A 22,191-nucleotide genomic window follows, 5' to 3' on the forward strand; every position below is an offset into this window, starting at 1 on the left:
CCTGAAGGTCGAGGGGCGGAGCCTGGCGCTCCGGGAGGTGGGGAGGTGGGGGGATCTGACTGCCTGGGCTGGACCCGGGTCACCTGACCCCACGGGACCCGCCCCTCCAGAACCTGCCAGGGCCCTGATTCAGCCCAAAAGGCCCGAGATCCCGCACTTTTTATATCAGGAAGCTGAAACCCTGTTGGTCGATAAACATTGAGTAAGCACCACTGTATGCCAGGTTCAGGGTGAAATGCTAGGGGAACCAGGAACGGGGGCAGACGCTGCCCTCGAGGAGCCTAATGAGGGAGAAAGCGGGCAAGCTTTGCACAGGATAGATCCGAAATAGTCAGCAGAGGGAAGGCACTAGAATTGGGGGGGATCCCACCTAAGGAAGGGAGGATTTTAGCTGCCAGGAAGGGGGAGGGAGCTTCTAGGCATGGGGCATAGCCAGGGGAAATGTCCGGAGTCTGGAAATGGAGGGTGTCACAGGAGGACCAGACCAGCGACGCTGTTTGTATGGAAGACCGGGGAGGAGTCAACAGGTAACAAGACTGGGTGGATGGGGCGGGGGGGGGGGGGGGAAGTGATCGACAAACCCCTCTCCCCATCCCAAGGAGTCTGGGCTCCAGGCTGTCAGCGCGAAAGCTCATTCTCCGTCCCCCACTGCCCTGCCTTTGTTTTCCTCAAGCCGGTCTGTCATCCCAATGATCCACGGTCACCCACCCCTTCCACTGTGCCCTCTGGAATGCCTGCTCTGTAGGCAACACGTTTGCTTGCATCTGAAATCTCTCCCACTCTTTCCACCTTCTGGCTCTCCCTGAGACGGGGCGCCTCATGACACAGAACCCCACTCCGACCCCTCCAGCACTGGCTTCACTTTCTCTTATCCTCCTGAAGGTTGGAGAGGTGGAATTCCTGGTTCCCGGTGGCCACTTCCAGGCTCTCCCCCTTGGCTCTTTTCAGCATGGCTGTGTGCGCAAGCAAGTGCTTTGGGCCCCCTCCTACCCAGAGCCATCATGAAGCCACATGCCTCTGCTGTTGCTGGGACTGGGGTAGAGGTGGTGGTTATCAGCTGGCTGACCTGTCCCCTCTGCTCTGTTGCGTCTATTTGTTTTTGCTCTCAGGTGATAAAGAACTGTGCTAGGTTACAGTCCTTATTTCCCTGGCCAGGCTCATAAGATAATTGCTTCTATCTCTGTCTCATCATTGATCCTTTCCTAATTTTATGTAAAGGAGCTTGAGACTGGGCTGGGACCTTATGAGCTTTGAAAGATCAGGGAAGGGAGCCAATAAAAGTCTGGGTACAGAGTTCTGACCGGGGTGTGCTGTCCACCAGCAGAGCCCCAAGGAGTGATTGGGACTCAGCCCAGGAGCAACTTGACCTTGTGGTCAACACTCTAGGTCATCTGCTATGCCACGTGTGGAAGTGAATTTGGTGAACCAAATGTTTTATAGAAACTGCTTTAAGTTTGATTCCCAGGGACTGATTAGTATGGGGGGTTGTACCCCTAGGTGTTTGGGGATATATGTGTGGAATTTGGGACTCCTTTATTTTCTCAGGAAATATCCCTTTGTAAAAGCTAATTGATATTAATTGGTTAGAGAAAATAGGAGTGCTAATCACTGGCTATTTATATTGAGACAAACATACCAGAGAGGGAGCTGAGACTAACATTAGGAAGAATCACCCCAACCCCTCAGAGATACCCCTAAAACCCAGGGTTTCTCTGCAGCCTTACTCGGAGGCACTTGACTCATCAGTGTGAATGTGAGTGCAGGTAACGATCTCCAGAGTCCTTACATAGACTAAGTTCATCATGGAGGACAGGGTCCTCTCCAATGTGCCAGGGACCTTCCTCCATGTCTCATGACATCCCCAGGGTACGGCTCTTTGATGTGCTTTGCTCCAGATCTCCTTTACAATTTCTCATGTGTAATAAATTGCAGCCTGTTCACCCCCACCGTGTACTTCTATGTCATCCTCTAACTCAAATAAAGACAGATCCTTGCTGGCAGCAGATTGACTTAGAAAACCACAAATTAACATTATCTCTGTCATGCTGTACTTCTATTTATTTTGTTAAACATTTCCCAATTCCTTTTGAATTCAACCCAGTGTTTTTGTAGACTGGCCAACTCTGCTCTAGGTGATATCATGTTATCCGTCCAATCTCCAGAGCCATTCAACAGGCATGATGTTATTTAAATAACAATTATTGTGAGAATGTTGGTATTTAAAATAGAATGTTGGTAATTAAAAGATGGGCCTTGGTTACTGAGAGGTATTTGGGGCCATTTAAGAATTTTACAACTTCCTAAATACATTCTGGTCTCTCTGGTCCAGCCCATCATCCAAGATTCGTAGATGTGGAGGAGGAAGGCACCTCAGAAACCACAGAGTCCAATCCTATCATTTCACAGATGAAGAAAATGCAGCCTTTCAGAGAGGTTCAGTGATTTCCCCAAGGTCACACAGCTAAGAAGCGTCAAAGGTGGGATCTGAACCCAGCTCTTATGGCTCCAGAACCACTGCTGTTTCCATTGTGACATTGCTCAGTCATGTCCAGCTCTTCATGACCCCATTTGGGCTTTTCTTGGCAAACATACTGGAGTAGTTTGCCATTTCCTTCTCCAGCTCATTTTACACATGAGGAAACTGAGGCAAATAGAGTTAAATGATTTGCCCAGGGTCACACAGCTAAGCTACTTAGTGTCTGAGGTTAGATTTGAACTCAAGAAGATGGGTTTTCCTGACTCCAGGACTGGCGCTCTGTGCACTATGGCACCCCCTAACTGCTCTTCTTCCATTGTACCGAGCCCCAAACATATGAAAGAATACTGTGGTTCATCTCGCTGCTCCTTGTATTCTAGATGGTTGTCACCTTAGTTGCTCCTATGAGTTACCTGTTAGTTTGCTGGGTTGATAAACCTTTTTAAATGCTAAGCATTTTCTATAAGAGTTATTTCTTAATTCATATGTCATTTGATGACATTAAAAATAAGCATTTTTAAATGTTCATAGGTCTCTTGCAGGTCTCTTTCCAATCTTTTGTCTCAGACTCCTCCCAGCAAATTGCAAAGTGATGGCCAAGAGGTATGGTCAGATTTAACTACGGCAGTGATTTGTGGAGCCCGGCTTGAATGCAAGGGTTCCTCCACTTACCACTACACCCTTCTGGGGCTTAGACTCCAAACTTGACCTCTCTCAAGGGAACCACTCCAGAACAGTTTGTAGAGTATTTCCTGCTCAGCCATAGCTGCATCGTGGCTTTGTTCAGGTTTTAGCAGAAACAGATTTGCTGCAACCCATAAATGTAACCTTCCATAATTAACTGCTGAAATGCAATCCTGAGCCCCACACCGTCAGCCTATAATCACATCTCTGAGCTATTTACAGCATGCGGCACTGTCTCCATTGATCTCCCCGGCCATGGCGGTCCCTCCCCAGCTTTATATTGCATCAGATTGCTTTCGTCATTTTTACTATATGCTACCAGGTTTTTGTTTGTTTCTCTCCATTGTTTTTAATACTTTCTTTTTTAAAGCAAATATTTCTCTGTCCTGCCCTATAGGAAAATAGAAGGGGAAAGGGATAAGAGAAGGGGGGGAGGAGTGATAGAAAGGAGGGCAGATTAGGGGAAGGTATGCAGAATGCACACCATCTAGGTGTGGGGGAAGGGAAAGATGGGGAGAAAAATTGGAACTCAAAAATCTTGTAGAAGTGAATGTTGAAAACTAAAAATGAATTAATAAAAATAAAACAAATATTTCTTTGCCTCTGGGACCAATATAGGTATATTGGTATATAGGTATAGGTATAATATGCCAATAGGTATAATATACTGCTTGGGGCCCACTGTGGGCCTGGAGAAGAATGGCAAAGGATTGGTGGCAGCTCCTGGCTCATGGGGCCACTTGGATGGGACAAATGACTCAACCTCTCTGCTTTTCCAGTTCTCCATGCCTGAATTAGATCTGCTCATGTGAGATTCATGAGCTAAGGCTTAGAGATTTTCATGGGAGTCCTTATTGGCATCCTAGCTCTTTCAGGATTCCCTGTATTTGAAGGATATATTAGATCAAAGATGCTATATGCAGCTCAGTCTATAATTCAATTCAACAAGCATTTTTAAGCAGTTATGCTTAACAAGCATAACATGGAAGGGAAAAGGGAGGGACTGGGGAGAGAATGTACAGGGGGCTCTGCCTCATGCTAATCCATGTGGATGCTTGAGGAACCTGTTTCTAGACATGTATGATGACGTGACTTGGGGTGGCCTTTCCCCTTTCAGAACTCTGTGATGGCTCGTCGTCCCATTACTGTGTTGGTAAGGAAAAGCCTTTAAAATGGATGATGGGACAAAGCTGAGCAGGCAGACAACAAAGGGTCTGACTGGCCAGGTCCATCCCTTGCTTTCTTGGGGGTGATAGCTTCAAGAACAGCTTACTTTAAGCTTGCAAGGCGGGGAGAGAGAGCAGCAATGTCTGACTCTCCCCACTCAGGTCAACAGGATGCCATGGTTTGGCTAGCATTACTGTTGTGTTTCATTCCTTCCTGTTACTAAGTGAATGAGAGTGGGACATGGATGCAGTGATCAAAGCTATGACCTTCTGAGCTTCCAAAGGTCAAAAGAAGCCTGAGAAGTCCTGGAACTAGAGTCCAGACCAGAGTTTACAGAAGCAGCCAAACAGAGGGGTGAGTAGTCTGCAAAATCCAGCCCAGCAGTGAATCGGTTTGGCAGCTGAGACATTGTGTCCTATAGCAAAGGAGCAATTCCAGTGTCTACACCATGCCTAGGAGTTAACTTAGAGATGGAAATGTTTGTGTTTAAGTTTGAGCTCAAATACAGTCATCCTAGACTTTTCCAAAAGACTCGTGATGGAAAATGCTATCCACCTCCAGAGAAAGAACTATGGAGTCTGAATGTAGAGCGAAGCTGGCTATTTTCCCTTTTTTGTTGTTTTTTGCTTTCTCATGGTCTTTCCCTTTTGTTCTGATTCTTCTTTCACAGCATGACTAATGTGGAAATACATTTAACATGATTGGTTGTACAGGTAGAAGCTATTATCAGATTATTTGCTGTCTTGGGGAGGTGGGAGGGGGGAGAGAAAAATCTGGAACTCTAAATTTTACAAAAATGAATGTTGAAAACTATCCTTATATGTAATTGGAAAGAAAAACTACTATTAAGAGGGGGGCAAAGTTTGTTCTCACTCTCCCCAGAGACTGAGATAGTAAGAGGGAACCAGGAGAACTCAGTCTTCCATTGCCATGGCTTGTTGTCCAAAGTCATGCTGTCAACAGGCCATTCCTCTGCTTTCTCTTCGCCCTCTTTAGCTCACTTTACAACACAGGCACATTGCATCTCCCAGTCATTCTTCCTTCCCTGGCTCCTAATTAGTCTCTGTTTCAGCAAGGATTCTTCTTATTCTGATAGGGAGGCAGTAGCATTCCAATATTTCAGTTGACAATCCCACCATGTCATTTAGATTCAGTCTAATTCAATTCAAGAACTATTTATCAGGTGCCTGTGATGGTGCTGTGGACTGGGCTGGGTGCTGGGGACATAAGGACAAAAATCTTCCAGGAGCTTCTATCTGCCACATGGGGGATACTCGGTAAACCCCTGACATAATACTCCAAGTACGTAATCTAGATTTACTCTTCTGTCTCCTTATACCTTCACTCTCTGATTTGGGATTTCTTTGACACCTCTTGGATCAATCTTCCAACCCCAGGGATTTAACTTGGAAGTCTGGCCCCTGGGACAAATTCAGTTGCCAGAGGAGAGGTGAAGATCTGACTTTCTTATACACAGTGGAGATGGGCTAAAACAGAATTATGGAAACAGAGGAGGCTAAGACCATGATGCCTGCAGGAGAGATGAGGAGAAAACAAGACTGAGAACCAGGTACTTCACTGGGGGATGGGGGGGAGAGGGGGGGGCAGGAAGGAAGGCGACCTGGAAGGTCACAAATGGAGGCAAGAACTTTTCAAGGCTCAGTGATGGGGAAAGAGGAAGGATCTGAAAGAGGCTGTGGAGGGTAAGAGGATGCTACCTCCTCTTCTTCCTCCTCCTGGACTTGTAGATCAGGGGATGGGGGGAGCATGGGAGATAGAACAGCCAGTCCTAGAAAGGTACCAATCGATGTGGTGTCTGCACAAGATTCTTTCTTTCTTTTTTTTTTTTTTGGTTTTTGCTAGGCAATGGGGTTAAGCGACTTGCCCAGGGTCACACCGCTAGTGAGTGTTATGTGTCCAAGGTCACATTTGAACTCAGGTCCTCCTGACTCCACAGCTGGTGCTCCACCTACCTGCCCGCCACACTCAAGATATCAACTAGGTCATAAGGAATTTGTATCTTTCAGCTTTTGCTCCATTTTACCTATTATTTGCAATTTTCACTGTACATTTCCCCTGAATTGCTTTATAATAAACACCTTGGAAAAAGACTTAAGAAATTGCTGGCCTGTCTTCAGAGAACAGAGGGAGGGGGGAAACCTTTTGCCATTTCCCCACTCCCACCCCCATATGTCAGCCCCGCCCCCACACACCATGGCCAGGAGAAGGCAAGGCTGCAAAAATGCGGTAGAGGGTCCTTGCTGGAAAGATCCAGAACAAGTGGAGGCAGGGGATGCCAAGGTTTCATGCATCACAGGTGGGGGGGAGGGGCCTGCCCAGGGCAGGATAGGGCAGGGTGTGGTATTATAAACCCACATTAAATTTTATTTTGCCACCTCCTTTCCTCATCCTTAAAACTGACATTTTATGCCCTTTTAAAAAGTCCAGAATTGAGGAGGGGAATGATAGAAGGGAGGGCAGATTGGGAGAAGGGGCATTCAGAATGCATACCTTCTTGGGGTGGGGGGAGGGGAGAGAGAGGGAGAAAATTTGGAACTCAAAATCTTGTGGAAGTGAACATTGAAAACTAAAAATAATTAATTAAAAAGTCCAGAATAATGCTCCAGATAAATGATGGATTATGTGTATCATTGGATATATATTATATGGATTATAGATAGATAAACAGATTTAGCACTAGAATGGAAATTAGAGGTCATCTGATCCAACCTCCTTTTTTTTTTTCCAGATGAGGAAACTGAAGGCAAGAGAGAGGAAGAGAAGCAGACAAGGTCACACAGGCTGCAGAGCAGGAATTGACTCCAAATTCACTGTCCCCTCTGCCACATGGTCTGTCATTCACTATACTAGACATTTGCTACTAATTTTGGGTGGCAAGAGTTTACAAAACTGGAATAGGGCATATGGAGAAATGACAATTGCTTTTCTTAGTGTTTCAGACAGAAACAAAGTATCGAGTTTATGCTTTTAGGGTATGGCCAACATTTGTTGAATTCCTATTATGGGGTGCAACAAATGAGATGAGGTAGGCAGTATGCTTAGCAAACTCTGAAATGCTACCTATTATTATGAGTAGTTATTATTATCCCACATATCTCAAGGTCCGGCTCCAAAGCCATTGCCTCTATACAGAATTCCTTGGTCCCCTCCTCCCTCCCTTTCCTCCTTCTTCCCCTTCCCTCCACCATTCAGAAATAACCTTCCCCTTCTCTGGACTCTCCCAACATTTACGTCTCATAGCATTTTCCCATTATACTCTCTCTCGTAGCTATTTCTAAGTACCTTTTTTTCTTTCCCACTGAATTGTAGAGTCAAAGGTGTAAGCTGAGCTCAAATGAAGTTGGCAGTTTCTGAACCTGCAATGACTGCTCTTGCCTCCAGAGAAGAGGTAAATTATAGAGCAACCCCCTCATTTCGGTGGAAAGGGGGAGGACTACAGGTTCCAAATTGCTTACATTGTCACTATGTTGCTTAGTTTTGCTGAGGCACTCATCTCTTGCACATGGAGTCCCCAGAATAGTTACCCCAAGTTCAAGGTACTCTGTGGGTCGCATCTCCCTCAAATCCTAACTCATGACCCCCCCCAACAAAGTACTTGCTAATTTTTATCTAGTCAGCCAGAAGACACAATTAATTCAAAGCAAAGGCATTTAATGAAATAGTATAAGAAAGGTAGCATGGAAATATCTTCCTTCCCTTCCAAATACCTAGACATACTTCCTCATATATGTATATTTTATTAGTGGAAAGAGCAGACATAGGTCAGTGTCCTGCATTAGGGACCGACACTGAAGGAGGGAACATGTGGGCACGTGGAGGGCTCTCAAACCTCTGATTTCACAGGATCAGCCACTGATCTGCTGGAGCTCTCACTGAGCTGCCTTCTCTTCGTCTTCTCCCTGCTAGATGGATTGCTCCCCGCCTTTAGCTCTGTCCCAGGCTTCTCTGATCTCTGTTGGGAGCACAGCTGTGCTGATCTCACAGTATCTGCTGGACCAAATTCCAAATGTCTAAAATAATGCCTGCTCTGTGCAGGCATTAATATTATTTAATGAGTATGTGTTGAATGAATGAATGAATGCCTATTTTACATTTAAGGAAATGGAGGATTAGACAAAATAAGTGACTTGCCCAAGAGCACAAAGCTAGTGATTAAGGAGATATCAAACCTCACATCTTTCTAACTGTAAACCCAGAACTCCACCTATGCCATACTACCTTAAAAAATACATTGTCTGCCAATCAGTCATTCGTACTTTAGCATGAATTACTATAACAGACTCTTATGCTTACTTTCTCCCTAGCAGAATTCTCTGGATACTGATATTGAAGCAAAGAAAAATTTTATTGAGGTTGGGGAACACAGGAAGAAGGAATTTGAAAGCCTCCTACAATTGTGGCAAAGGCAGATCCTTACAGAGCTTCGGATAGTCAAAGGGCAGACTGTTTGGAGGCATTCAGCCAGGAGGATGTATTCAGGGGAAGAAGAAGAGGAAGAATACAGAAAGGGGCGTGCCAGGTTCTTTTTTTTTATTTAAATTTTTTTATTTTTTCCATATGCTTTTGAGTTGAAAACTTTTCTCCCTTTTCCTCCCCCCACCCTCCCCAAGACAGCACACAATCTGATAGAGGCTATACATTTACATACCCATTAAACATATTTTCACATTAGTGAAGTTGTAAGTAAAAATTAAAACCAATAGGAAGAACCATCAGAAAGATGAAACAAAACTCAACAGAAGGTAAAAATAAGTGATAGTGATTCAACTTCCATAGTTCTTTCTTTGGATGTGAACAGCGTTTTCCATCCCAAGGCCTCTGGAGATGTCTTAGATACTCATAATGCTGAGAAAGGTTCATTGCATAAGGTGGCTGTTATTGTGTACAAAGTCCTCTTGGTTCTGCTCACTTCACTCAGCATCAGATCACATAAGTCTTTCCAGGTTTTTCTGAAGTCAGCCTGTTCATCATTTCTTCTAGCACAATAGTATTCCATTACATTCATATACCACAACTTGCTCAGCCGTTCCCCACTTGATGGGCATCCTCTCAATTTCCAATTCTTTGCCACCACAAAAAGAGCTGCTATGAATATTTTTGTACATGTGGGTCCTTTTCCCATTTGTTTGATCTCTTTGGGATATAGCCCTAGAAGTGCTATTGCTGGATCAAAGGGTATGCACATTTTTGTAGCCCTTTGGGCATAGTTCCAAATTGTTCTTCAAAATGGTTGGATCATTTCACAACTCCACCAACAATGTATTAGCGTTCCAATTTTCCCACATCCTCTCCAACATTTATCATTTTCCTGTTTTGTCATGTTGGCCAATCTGATAGGTGTGATGTGGTACCTCAGAGTTGTTTTGATTTGCATTTCTCTAATCAATAACGATTTAGAGCATTTTTTCATATGACTATAGATGGCTTTAATTTCTTCATCTGAGAACTGTCTGTTCATATCCTTTGACCATTTATCAATTGGGGAATGTGCCAGGTTCTAAGAAAAAGTTTGTTTTACAATTTTGCTTGGGGCCCTGCTAGGAAGACAGTGTCCTGCCAAGGATAACACCTTATCTAAAGCTTTAAGGCCATTGCTGATGGCTGCTATTTTTTTAGAAAATGGTGAGCCAGGGGTCAGTACTGGTGTCATTACTCATTTCATCATTATTACTATTTGCTCAATGGGCAGGCATGGCCAGAGAGCCTGCTCCCTTTCCAAGGCCGCCGCAGTGCCACACTACTAATTATGGTTTCTCCGTTTCAGTGGGTGAGCGTTGCTAAAATAAAAATGAATACTCATGACCATTTCAAAATTCATAACATACAATAGACAATCCACAATGCGCTAATGAGTCACGCTCTGGAAGTGCACTTGTATGTAGCTCAGTGCTCTTTTCCCCAGAGCACATACTGTGTCCTTGGTGGTTGGGTTCCCAGGCCAGAGTCCAAAAGTTCATTGAATAGATAATGCTCCTGAAGTTGAAAGTTGTATGGAATCCAGCTGAACCTAACCATATGTGGGAAGTTTCAATGGGAAAGTCCAATGTCAGAAAGACAGAACATGTTTCTCCTCCCACCAGATTCTGCAAAAGGACCTCTGGTTTTCTATCCATTCATCTCCCTCCTCTGCCCTTATCTGTTTATTGTTGTTTTGCATTTAACTTTTATTTTCTCAATTACATGTAAAAAAATTTGACATTCTTTTTTTTTAAATTTTGAGTTCCAAATTATCTTCCTCCTTCCCCATCTCCCTCCTTGAGAAGACAAGCAATTTGATATAGATTATACATATTGAAGTCACACAAAACATATTTCCATGTTAGCCATGTTGCAAAAGAAAATGTAGACCAAAAAAACCCCCAAGAATAATAAAGAAAATTTAAAAGTTATGTTTCAATCTGTATTCAGATGCTATCAGTTCTTTCTCTGGAGGTGGACAGCATTTTTCATTATAAGTTGTTCAGAATTGTCTTGGATCAGTGTATTGCTTAGAATAGCTAAGTTATTCACAATTGATCATTGTACAGTATTATTGTTGCTGTGTACGATGCTCTCTTAGTTCTGCTCAATTCACTTTGTATCAGTTCATGTAAATCTTTCCAGGTTTTTCTGAAAGCATCCTGCTCATCATTTCTTTTTTTTTTCTTTCTTTTCTTTTCTTTCTTAGGCAATTGGGGTTAAGTGACTTGCCCAGGGTCACACAGCTAGTCAGTGTCTGAGGCCAGATTTGAACTGAGATCCTCTTGACTCCAGGGCTACTACTCCATCCACTGCGCCACCTACTGCCCTGTGCTCTTCATTTCTTATAGCACAATGGTATTCCATCACAAGCAGGTACTACAACTTGTTCAGCCATTCCCCAAGTGATGGTCATGCCCTCAATTTGCAGTTGTTTGCACCACAAAAAGAGCTGCTATAAATATCTTTGCACATATAAGTCCTTTTCCTTTTTCTCCCATCTTTGGGGTACAGAATTAGTAGTTGCATTTCTGGGTCAAAGGGCACACACAAATTTACAGCCCTTTGGGCATAATTCCAAATTGTTGTCCAGAATGGTTAGATCAGTTTACAACTCCACCAACAATGCATTAGTGTTCCAGTTCTTCCACATCCCCTCCAACATTGGTCATTTTCCTTTTCTGTCATATTAGCCAACCCCCCAGAGAGTTGTTTTAATTTGCATTTCTCTAATCAATAGTGATTTTGAGCTTTTTTATATGACTATAGGTGGCTTTGGTTTCTTCTTCTGAAAACTACCTATTGGTCCTTTGACCATTTATCAATTGGGAAATGACTCACATTCTTATAATTTGACTCAGCTCTCTATATATTTGAGAAATGAGAACTTTATCAGAGATAATTGCTGTAAATTTACCCCCAGTTTCCTGTTTCCCTTCTAATTTTGCGTGTATTGGTTTTGTTCAAACAAAACCTTTTTAATTTGATGTAATCAAAATTATTCATTTTATATCCCATAAGGCTCTCTGTTTCTTATTTGTTTCCCTTATCCATAAATGTGACAGGTAAAATGCCACATGCTTCCTAATTTGCCTATGCTCTCATCTGTTGGAAAGTGGACTCAGGGCAGGCCCCAGGCCTTGGCAGAGGTACCTATGTCCTGTTTTTGCCCCAATGTCCTGTTAAAGTGAAGGTTGGAGAACTCAGTGTTTGGAGGAATATCTGCTACAGGATACTTTTCGAAGATCATCTGACCCTTACTTGAGGGCCCCAGGGACTCTTCCTCTTGAACCCACAACTTAACTAAAGTGGCTCATTGTACTTGTGAATAGATCCAGCTTTTAGGGAGATTTTCCTTAAGTCAGATGAAATCTGTGTCTCTAAATTCAACCCAACACATCTACTTTTGCCCTTGGAGGTTAAGCAAAGCAAATCAAATCCTTTTTTGCAAATGAAAGATCTTCAAAAACTTAAAGATAACAGTGACTCCCAAATCTTCCCTTCTCCAGGCCAAACACCCCTAATTCATTCCACTGGCCCTCGCGTGCCAGGGTCCCCTGACTTTGTGCCATCCTGGTTGTCCTTCAGTGTCTGTCCTAAAATGTGGCACCCAGGACTTAACACAATATTCTCAGTGTGGTCTGATCAGGGCCCAGTACAACAGAATCGTCCGCTCCCTCAACTGAGTCTCTGGTAATAGAAACCTAGCTCATCTTAGCTTCTGGGGCTACCATGAGAATGTCTCTTCTTTAGCAAAGTTCTCCATCACAAAAAGGACCATGGTGTTCACACATTTCACAAGCCTTCATTAAGCAATACCTCCCATGTGGTAGGTACTGTGCTTCAACACTAGGGTATAAAGACAAGAACTGAAACAGGTCCTGCACTCAGGAGTTCTCATTCTAATGGGGAAAACTTGTGGCAAAGATTTTTTTCCCTAGCGAAACAAGCATTTCTTAAGCACCTACTTTGTGCCAGGCACTGTGCTAAGCACTTTACAAATATTATCTCATCTGATCCTCTCAACAGCAGGAGGAGGAAGATGCTATTTTCCCCTTTTTCATTTGAGGAAACGGAGACAGGCCGTGGTTAAGTGACTTGCCTAGGGTCACTTAGCTAGTAAGTGTCTGAGGCTGTATTTTAACTCAGGTCTTCCTGATGCCAGACACAGAGCTCTGTGTACTATGGTGCCACCTAGCTGCCTCTCTCCTACATTCAATCGATAAACATTTATTATGCACCTACTGCGTTCTAAGAGCCGTGCTAAATAAACACTAGAAAGGCCTCATGTAGACTTTCAACCTAAGACTTAAGCCAGCTGGGGTTTCCACAAGCCAGAAATGAGGAGGGAATGTATTCCAGGAATGGAGGACAACCTTCCCAAAAGTGATGGACAAGGGAGATGGGATACCAAATGTTAGTTAGGAGGCTCGTCATTTAGAAGGCTGGGCTGGAAGGTAGAGTTCAGGACAGGCCATGGTGCGCAGTAAACCCGGAAAGGTGAACCACAACCAGCGTTAAGAAGGGCTTTAAGTGAGAAGCAGAAATGTCTTTTATCGTAGAGCGAGCAGTAAGCCACAAGGGCTTTCTGAATCGTGAGTGACACAGGCAGGGAGGTGGAGGCAGGGCTGGAGAGGGACGAGCCTGGAAGCAGGAAAACCGGTTGGGAGGCGACCGACTGCAACAGGCCAGGTGTGAGCTGGACCTTGGCAACAACCCCTGCAAGGAACCGTTTGTAAAGAGAGAGTTTTATGCGGTTCCTTGCATCCTGTAGTTTAGATTAAGAAGGGTGGAGTTCTCCTATATGGAAGCCAAGCAATGCATGAGAAGATACCTTTATTCCCTCTCTTTTCACAAAGGTCTGCCTTCGGTGTTTTGGGGGCCTTCTTGTCAACTGGAGGAACCTAGTCGAGATCCAGGGAGTAGTGTGTACGCGCATGTCTGCATGCACAACATGAATGGATGAAAGGGGGGCAGCTAGGTGGATAGAGCACCAGCCCTGGATTCAGGGGGACCTGAGTTCAAATCCAGCATCAGACCCATAACACTTACTAGCTTTGTGACCCTGGGCAAGTCACTTAATCCCATCGCCTACCCAAAAAAAAAATGGATGAAAGGTGTTGGCAGGGGGTGGTTGTTGAATCCTTCTCCTTTTGGACATGTCTTGTTGCCATGACATCTCTTACAGATCACAAGGCAGACACCCACGTTATAATGGCAGTACATTGGCTTTATGCCCTGTCTCTGCCCCCACCACCTGGGAGACCTTGGGCTGACCACACAGTCTTCATGGGCCTCACTTAGCTCCTCCTTAAAACGGGGGCGTTGAGGTAGATGGCCTCTGAGGTTGTTTCCTGATCTAGGTCTCTTATCTAGAGTAAGATAGCATTTCTTGGTTGTTACCTTTTTAACTTTACTGTTGTTCTACTGTCTGCATGAATTCCCTTTCAGTGCCCGGTGGGCAGGAGGCAGTTTGCTTCCATGCCCAGATGCTGACTTAGAGGCCTGCTGTTAATGCGTGTTCCTGAATTTACTTCACATCTGTTTCAGTAAATTCTTTTCCACCGCTACAATTAGATGTCCTATAATTGATATGTAATTGGCCCATAGGGACCAGTCCTGCAAGCATATCCAGAGATACTCCCTGCCCGCTTCTGGCCGTGGAGACTCAGGGTTTTATACTATGGGGTGTATAAAGGTACCACCTGCCACTGCCTGGCTCTCTTCCTTCTGGCTTTGCTGAGCTGCCCAGAGGGTTGGAATGGTGGGAAGGTCGGTTGCCTGCAGGGAAGGAATGGGAGGAGGGCATGCTCCTCCCCATGCTTAGTGGAAAGCTGGGAGCCCATGTCCTGCCCTAGGCAAGGGGGTGTGGGGTGGGGTGGAACAATGACATTTCCACTAGGAAGGACTGAACATTTGGGGTCGGAGTAAAAAGATGAAGTTAATCCAGAGGTTTTGTGAGTCACAATTGCCTCTGGCATTATTTTAGTTATATTAGAAGGGTTTGGTCTTTCTAGGCAGAATTCAGGTGTCATTAATCTGTTTGCAGGTTTTAAGAGACTGGAAGTAGCTAGGGGTCGCTGTACTTCTGGATTTTTAGAAAAGATCTGAAATTTTAAATGGAAGACCTCCCCATTTGGACTGAAACTATCATTTCACTGTTACCAGGCACTTCTAGTGAGAACCCCTTCAACCCTGTCAATGCAGCCCAGACGGATTCAGCAGTTTCTAGTTGTCAGGTGCTGTCAAGACACTGACAAATTAAGGGATTTGCCCAGCATCACACAACCTGTGCCCGAAGTAAGATGGAGATCATGTCTAAAAGTCCATTGAGCAGGCTTTTAAGAAAAAGTTGTTGAAAACATTTCCCTTTCTTTGGGGTTTTTTTCCCCCCCTTGATAGAGAAAAGAGTTGATTTTTTATCTCTGAAATGAGCAAGCAGATTAACTTCCTCGTGCCCAGCCCAAGCACACTGGAGAAACACAAAACTAACTGACCCTGTACTGGAGAGCAGCTCTGGGAGGTACGGCCTTCCCCTGCGGAGGACCAGTGCCTTGGCACAGAAGCCGGCCTAGAAGACACACCCGGACTCTGACAGCAGTGTGCCCCCGAAGCCAGCTGGCACAGCAGGGGCCTGGACAGACCTGCAGCACCAGGAATACCCCAGTGGAGGCTGGATTCATCTTCCCTTTACATGCCCAGGGAAAGACGATTGCTCCAAGGTCTTGAGGTTTTGTTGTTCAGTAATTTCAGTCGTGTCCTACCCTTTGTGGGGTTTTCTTGGCAGAGATCCTGGAGTGGTTTGCCATTTGCTTCTCCAGCTCATTTTATAGAGGAGGAAACTGAGGCAAACAGGTGAAGTGACTGGCCCAGGGTCACACAGCTAGTTAGTATCTGAAGCCAGATTTGAACTCACAAAGATGAGTGTTCCTGAGGAAAAGAAATAAAACTAGGAAGCTCTAGGAAGCTCCTGGCAAAAAAGGAATGTGGACCATCTCTAGAAGCTTGTTTGTCAAAACACGGCCTCCCAAGTGATATTTCATTTAAGAAATGGATTCCAGCAAGATAAATCTTTATTTTCTTTGTGCAAACATTTAATCTTAACTGGGAAAAACTTGGGGTGAGTTAGAGAGTCATTGTATCCTAAATTGGCTAGTAAGGAAAGGTTCTGTAGATAACTGGGCAGATGGGATGCTTTGCCTTGACTTGGGTGTGTTTGGGAGAGGAGAGGAGAGGACCAGATCAATGACTTCACTGAGTAAAGGAATTCTTGGGGAAGAAACCTCCTCTATCAAGGCAGATTCGCACCTGCCCTGCAATTTATAACCTGAGAGAGCTGCCTAGGTTGTGATTTATCCAGGGTCATACACTAAGTGCTGTATCAGAGGCAGAACAGACTATAGACTTTTTTAAAAAGTGTATTATTTGTTTAGTGGGGAAAACAAATTCCCGGGAGTCCCACTGAGAATTAAATTAGACGCTTCAGTACCTGCAACACAGAGAGAGGCTCAGGCCCCACTATTTCTGGGCCAGGCTGGCTAGATAGCCTCCCCTAGTCCCCTGGTGTTCTTGTCCCCTGAGGTGTTGGGGGGGGGTCCTCTCTTCCACTGCAGGCAGCTTAATGGCTGCGTTCCCCTCATTTGTTAGGGGCCCAGCTACTAGCACCCCTCCTTCCCTGTAACCACTTACTAGCTTTTACAAAGGGCTATCTATTTCCAAGACATTTCCCCCAATGCCTTCCAGGCATACTCTCCCCTACCCCACTGGTATCAACCTCAAAGGTAGGAGCCACTCATCCCTACATAAGAATCCCTGTAGGCCACATATTGATTTAGTTTTAAAATGTAACAATATCTGTTTCATTATGTTTTTATTCATTTTGTTACATATTTCCTAATTACATTTTAATCTGGTTCAGATTCACCCCGAGTGAGATGGACTATGTGGGGCCACTGGTCCTGGGTCTGACCCCTCTGCCCTACACTGATTCTGTCTAGACGAGTTCCTAGCAAGTTCCTCGGTTCCTAGCAAGCATTGGTCCCACCAACTTCACATCCAAAGTCAGCATCCCTGTGGGATGAATCTTTCTGCTCGGCTGGGCTCCCAAACATTGTTCCTTGCTCCTTGCTCCTTGGGGGCTGCATCTGGCCAGCATTTCGGCTTCTGAATTACTGTAGCTCACTCTCCTGGGGACAGACTCTCCCCATGTTTAGTCTTATGGGTACTGCCTCCACAACATGGCCTGCCCAGCCTCCTACACCTACCCTCCTTCCTTTGTTTTTTGTTTTTGGGGGTTTTTTTAAGGCAATTGGGGTTAAGTGACTTGCCCAGGGTCACACAGCTAGTAAGTGTCAAGTGTTTGGTCTGAGGCCGATTTGAACTCAGGCCCTGACTTCAGAGCCGGTGCTCTATCCACTGCACCACCTAGCTGCCTCTCTCTCCTTCCACCCATACTGTCTTATGTGCCATGAACTATCCCTAGTCTTCTCAGACCAAAATTTCCTTTGCTGGCTACCATTCCCCCATATTTGTTGTATTTCCCTACTAGAATATAAGCTCTACCAGCTAACATTACTAAATTTTAAATTATTAACATTTAAATGCTTAAATTTAAATCACATTTTGGTAGAATTATCTCTAAATATAGTATACACATTCTTGCCTTCAAAAATAGTACACATTGGTCATAATTTAGCATGTTCTTCAAGACTGCATCCCCTCTGTGAGCATCCACCATTGTATTGTGCTATCATAAGGTGATGCCCTCAGGGGTTACTGAAGCCTGGCTGGCTGTCTGCTCCCAAGTGTAACAGTCCTAACAGCAGTGACCACTTCACTTCCTCCAGGCAGGTGGGGAAGCTCCTCATTGGCTGCTTTACCCGGCACACAAGTCTACTGCATGCAGTATTAACTGTTGCTGTCGTTCAGTCACGTCCAGCTCTCTGTGACCCTATTTGGAGTTTTCCTGGAAAATACTGGAGTGTTTGGCCATTTCCTTCTCCAGCTTATTTTACAGTTGAGGAAACTGAGGCAAATGGGGTTAAATGACTTGCCCAGAGTCATAGAACTAGTAAGTGTCTGAGGCCTGGTTTGAACTCAGGAAGATGAGTCTCCCTGACTCTAGGCCAGTGCTCTATGCACTAGCTGCCCTAAATTAAATTAGTTTTCCTCAAATTTCTTCAAAGGCCTGTCTTTCACTTTTTGTTTTTGTGTTTGTGTTTTGCTATGTTCTGGATGACTGAAGTTTCTAGAATTCTGTCCTTCCATGTTAGATATCACAGTTTCATTCTGTGCAAAGTATATTACTCAAAATAACCAGAAATCAATTCCTATTACATTTTTGGATAAAGAATACTACAAAGCAATGTTCAATAAAATATTTAAAGCTAGATAGGATGTCGTTATAGAAATAATTCCCTTCAAAAGCTTAAAATCTCTTTGGCTGCTTACATGAAAGAATATCTGAGGTCCTAACCACGAAACATAAGGCAAATGAACATGACTTATTGATACTTGAAATTGATTAACCGGAAACTGTTCTCTTATATGGACAAATATCAGATTACTTGACATAACTGAGGCGTTCCAAATTTCCCTGCAGATTTCTGAAAAGTAAATCTTACATTTTCATTGCTTTTCATTATAGAAAACGTTGTAACGTTTCCATAGTCGGGACTAAGCTAAAAACTTGCTGGCCACGCTCACCAAGAGGAGCAAAGGGGGTTTTTTTTGGGTGGTTGAAGCCTAGGCCTCTTCCTTCCTTTTGGAAACATCCTCCCAGACATGGATTACGCTCCCATTTCTTTCTCTTTCCTTTACTCAAATAATAGGAATTACTGCAACATCTCAATATTCCATCTCCATGACCATAGCAATTTGTTACCTTCCTTCTCCCATGCATGGTATTTGTAAATGTCTAATAGAACTGGGATATACATTACATTTTAATCCACAGATGTGAGGCAAGTGCTTTCCATTTTTAGAAAAGCAAACTGGTGTGCTATCCCTATAAATTCTGCTAAGCAACCTGGAGTCACAGAATTTGCCGAGTTAGCTTTGCAGAAGCAGTTTAATCCTTTCCTCAGATCTTATCACACCAGGGAACTTAAGGGGAATACAGTTATTATGGAAAGACAGTAAAAAGTCCCAAACTTAAGGGTTAATTGAGAAAATTCCTATTAGTGGGTTTTTTCATAATTTTTTTGGTCTCAATTTACTTTAAAAGGCTTACCAAGCTTTTAAAGAACTTGTCAAAACATGATGGTCACTAAATACTATGTTAAACAGTGATTCAATATTAATTTAAGGTCAAAAGAAAATGTGCATAAGATTGTACAGAATGAAAAAGATACAGAGAGACTATTTATGCTGATGACACCACGGGCCTATTGAAGCAGGCATTACTCAAAAGTATGAAATAAAAATCCTCCAAGGATTCCCTGAGAAGTACTGTTGCCAATCATACTTGCCAACATACAGAGACAGATTATTATATCCTCAGAGCATAGACCCATGGGTATAAACAGAAACCAGTGGGGCCTTTTTAGAAGCCTCATGTGGGTTTTAGTTACAAGGCTTGATGCACACTGGAATTTTACAGAGATTAGATATAGAAGGTAAAGATTTATACATCAAAGAACAGATAGCAGAAGGGAAAGAGCTACATCAGGTAAAATAATAAACTAGTCAGTAGACAGTTGGGATAAAGGTGGAATTGCATACTAACTACTAACTCCTGATCTAGACCTAGTTACTTGATATGTGGAGATAATAAAGCTGAGTCAGAAATTCTCTTATTGTTAACCATTTAATCACCAGAACTAAAGGTTAGTGTCTCAGCTAAATTCCACAAGCTCCAACTAGACTTGCATTCTCAAGCAAATAGCAGCAATAGAACCGAACCAGAAAAATTCTCCTATGACAATTACTGTCAATGTTTCATTTGAAATTCTATCCAATTTTTACTGAAATTATTAATTCTTTAATTAATTTAGAATTAATTTAATTATTATAATTAATAATTATTTAATTAATTAATGATTGATTGATAATTATTTTAATTATTTTTAATAATTTTTAATTAATAATTAATTTAATTGAAATTATTAATTCTTTATGTGAGACCTGTGGTTTCCACTTCACCCCTTTGATTTTTCTAGAGAAATGGCTTTTTTCTTTTCTTTTTTAAAAAATTTTTTATTAATGTATTTTGATTTATCAACAATCACTTCCATAAGCTTTTGAGTTTTAAATTTTCTTCCCTTCCCTCCCCAGATTTTTTTCAAAATAGAAAAATTATTGAATGTTATAATAGCTGCACCAAAACCAAAATTTTATTTAGATTTCAATGATATTACCATTAATATCTAATAATTCAATATTATATTTACATATCATACACACAAACATATTTGACATGCTATTAACTGATCTTCATATATTAAAATGATACTAATAGAATACCATTTGTGGTCAAATTACGGTTCCTAGAGTACTGACGGATTTTAATCATTGACCACATGTGTTTTCCATATGCATGCCTCACCACATCATATTCTAAGTTTAACTTACTCTTTCCTTGAACTCTGTATGTATAATGTGGGAGAACGCCCTGAAGACTTTTGGGAGGATGTTTTATACCAACTGTTCTTACTATATTACCATAGTAAATATCCTTTCCTAAAAGGTAGTTGAAATCTGGCTGACAAATCCCAATGCGAAGCACACTGGTGGGGGCTTATAATTCACATTGCTAGAAATTTAACCCCTAGAACTCAAAGACTAGTAGTAGCAGCTGCCTTCTGGAAACATGGCTTGCTAATGCAAGTGAGAATTGAGAAAATAGCCTGGAGAGGGTGCTATGGTAGAGATTTAATGGAACAGGTCTTTTCATTTGAAACTTCCTAGAGTTCACATCAGTAGTCATTCAAACTGCTACACATTAGGTAGCTCAAATTCACCCATTACTAATGCCCTTCCTCCAGAAGTTACTTTATAACAACTTGTCATACATTTTGCATTTAATTTTCTGCATATGTTGTTTTCCCCCAATAAAATGTAAATCCTTTGAAGACAGAGACTTTTTTTCTTTATGTCCCCAGCCTAGCCTAACAGTGTCTGGTTCATAACAGGTGTTTAATAAAGGTGTGTTGCAAGAAACTATTTTTTTTTTCATTAAAACTAAGTTTACAGTTGACCACACCAATGCAAGAGCAAAACTTCATGATTTTCATGCTTTTCATGATTTCAGCCGTTGAGCCTATCACCTGTAAAAGGGAGTCATCCTACCTGACATCCAGGTCCTCCCCTAAGTTTGACACCCCCTTTTCTTACAGAAGTGATGCACCCTTAACTGTATGCAGCATCCTGAGAATTGAAGGTGCTTGTAGCCAGTAGGAAAACAACAGGGAGAGGAGTCTAGTGTCTTTTGGCCCAAAGGAGAGCCCCTTCTTAGTCCAGGGAAAGAGAGGGGAAACATAGGGAGAATCAAAGAAATCTAGAATCTGAGGGTGTGATGGAACTCCAGCTGGGCAGCAGCATAGGGAAAATCACATCCAGGGAAGCCACTGGGGCACAGTGGAAGTAGAGAGAGGAGGCAAATGAGGAAAGGGCCAGAAACTGCAGATTCATTAGGGGTCTTTCGCTTGAGGTAGAACTTTCAGGAAGCAAGAGAACAGAGTGAGAGCAAGACAAACCTGCAGAAGCCAGCAAAGCCTGGGAGGGAAGCTACCTGAGAATGACCAGAGAAGGAAGAAGAATCTTTGCATCTCATAGACAAAAAGTGAGAAAACGGAAGCCCCTCCAGTCCTTGGAGAGGGGAAGGGATGAGTCTAGTGCAGACAATTTGCGTTGGAGAGGAAGAAAATTGAAGGAGCTTGTATAAGAAAACCTAAATCTTTTTATTAAGTAAAGTCAGGGGTGTATTTTTACACCTCAGAAATCGGTAAACATTATTTATCAGGGCTTGATTTGTTGCTTTCTTAATTGTCTAAACTTAAGAAAGTGACGAATAAAATGTTAATAACACAGATTTATCTTAGGACCACTGATAAAGAGCGGTCCAGAACATGAGTAGAGCTAGCTGAGACAGGGATTCTCTGATCAGGAAAGCAGGCAAGGCTGCTAATAAGGAAGCAGAAAAGTCTGGAGAGTTGAACTGGGAGAGAAATCGAGTTAGGACCCCATGGAAAATGGAAATGACTATGTTTTGCATGACTTTACATGTGTAATTGATATCATATTGCTTGCCTTCTCAAGGGATAGGAGAGAAGAGAGAGGGAAAGAATTTCAAACTCAGAACTTTTTAAAAATGTTAAAAAACCTTGCATGTAATTGGGAAATATTTTATGAAATAAATAAAATATATTTAAAAAGAAAATGGTAAT

The 22,191-nt window shown here is 42.9% G+C and overlaps 1 long non-coding RNA gene across 6 annotated transcripts; it reads left to right on the top strand.

The window, feature by feature from the left end:
- The first annotated feature begins 38 nt into the window (after positions 1-38).
- LOC110213149 (uncharacterized) lies at positions 39-20,968 on the top strand. Of its 6 annotated transcripts, none has more exons than XR_013485270.1 (8): positions 39-527; positions 4,552-5,629; positions 5,725-5,897; positions 6,191-6,329; positions 7,077-7,736; positions 8,656-8,867; positions 11,016-11,182; positions 14,975-20,968. It is a non-coding gene; the product is annotated as an uncharacterized LOC110213149 (long non-coding RNA). The 6 variants fall into 6 exon arrangements; XR_013485268.1 differs by lacking the exon at positions 6,191-6,329 and having other exon boundaries at positions 40-527; positions 7,077-7,177; positions 7,658-7,736; XR_002325905.2 differs by lacking the exon at positions 6,191-6,329 and having other exon boundaries at positions 46-527; positions 4,552-4,681; positions 5,511-5,629.
- The last annotated feature ends 1,223 nt before the right edge of the window (positions 20,969-22,191 follow it).

The sequence above is a fragment of the Phascolarctos cinereus genome, unplaced genomic scaffold (genome assembly GCF_003287225.1).
Source record: "Phascolarctos cinereus isolate Bilbo 61053 unplaced genomic scaffold, phaCin_HiC Scaffold_1;HRSCAF=81, whole genome shotgun sequence".
NCBI lineage: Eukaryota > Metazoa > Chordata > Mammalia > Diprotodontia > Phascolarctidae > Phascolarctos > Phascolarctos cinereus.